We start from the raw sequence: 1,835 nt of genomic DNA, 5'->3' as shown, positions 1-1,835 counted from the left end.
ATCCTCAGTCGCACCATCGAAGGAAAAACTCAAAATCGTCAGCGTGCGAAAGATAAGCAACAAAGGGGTCCTTATCGAAACGAAGACCGCGGAAGACTTGAGAAGCGTAATCGAGAATGAGAAGCTGAAAGCTGCCGGCCTAACAGTTGGCGTTCCAGCAAAGGTTAAGCCAAGGGTTCTCATCAAAAACATTCCATCGACTCTACAAGACAAGGAAATTTTATCGGCCATTCGACACCAGAACATGGACAACTACCCCAAGGACAAATTCCAAGAAAACTTCAAACTAGCATTCAAAACAGGAGCGAAAGGCAAAGAAACAACAAACTGGGTGGCGGAGGTAAGCCCTGATATTCGAGAGAAACTAATCAAGGAAGGGCGTGTCTACATACAGTGGCATGCTTGCTACGTCCAAGATTTCCTCTCCACGAGCAGATGCTACAAATGCCAGTCCTTCGGACATGTGTCCAAGTACTGCAAAGCTTCCGTCGAGACCTGCGGGCACTGCGCCGAAAATGGACACTCTCATAAGGACTGCACCGCCCCAAAAGATCACCCGCGCTGTGTAAATTGCAAGAGAGCTGGGAAGCCACACGAACATTCCTCCCGATCAAGAGACTGCCCAGCATACCAGAATGCACTCAAACTGCACATTTCAAGAATAGACTATGGCCAGAAATAATAAAAAAAACAGACCATCGCCGGAAATCACCATCGCCGCTAATGCGCAGCAACCACACGCATCACACTTCCATGTAGCACAAATCAACGCACACCATTCGCAGGCCGTTATGGACGAGCTCCGAGATGAAGTATCCAGCCAAGGAATTGATGTCATCGCAATCCAGGAACCCTACTGTCGCAACAACAGAGTCACAGGCTTGGGAACGGCAACCAAAGTTGTCACGGACAACAAGAGGTTCACCCGGGTCTCCTCCACTGACAGGATACACGCCGCAATAGCCGTACCAAACGCGGAATGCACGGTGCTCAAGGTAGAGCAACTCTCGAACACCCACTTCGTTTGCGTCGAAGTTACCGGGAAAGGATTCTGCGGGTTTATAGTTAGTGCGTACTTTCAATGGTCAGAGGAAATAGAACCCTATATATGCCACCTGGATAAGATCCTTCAGGTCTTGAGAGGCAAAAACATTATTATATGCACTGACTCCAACGCCAAATCTCAGCTGTGGCACAGCAACCTCACCGACGAAAGAGGAGAAAAACTGGAACAACTCATAGCCCAGCACAACCTCTACATAATAAACAAACCATCACACACCCACACCTTCAGCGGAATCCACGGAACATCCAATATAGACATCACCCTTGCCAACTCAGCCTGCTACAATCGCCTAAACCACTGGACAATTCACGAGAACAGCACAACAAGCGATCACAACTTGATCACCTTCGACATTATAAATACAGCCAGACACAATGCGGTCTCGACAACAACCAAGTCAACGAGGTACAACACTCGACGAGCAAACTGGGATAGATTCCGAGAGTGTCTTGCAAACCAAATAGGAAATAGTGAAACCCTCCAGAGAAGCGACGAAAACAGCGACCCAAATGTTCTTGCAACGGAACTGGAACACAAAATCATCTCCGCCTGCAACGCTGCCATCCCGAGGAAGACACGTTTCCCCAAATCAGCTCCATGGTGGACAAAGGAGCTAACCAACTTAAAGAAACAGGTCCGAAAAGCACGGCGCGAGTACCAAGCAGCTAACAACACAACCCAGAAAGACGCTCTGAAGGTGAAATTTCAGTCGCTCCGGAACGTATACACGAAGAAAATTAGGAACGCAAAGAACCAAAACTGGCAAGAC

Source organism: Osmia bicornis, unplaced genomic scaffold (genome assembly GCF_907164935.1).
Source record: "Osmia bicornis bicornis unplaced genomic scaffold, iOsmBic2.1, whole genome shotgun sequence".
NCBI classification, from domain to species: Eukaryota; Metazoa; Arthropoda; class Insecta; order Hymenoptera; family Megachilidae; genus Osmia; species Osmia bicornis.
This window is presented reverse-complemented; position numbering follows the sequence as displayed.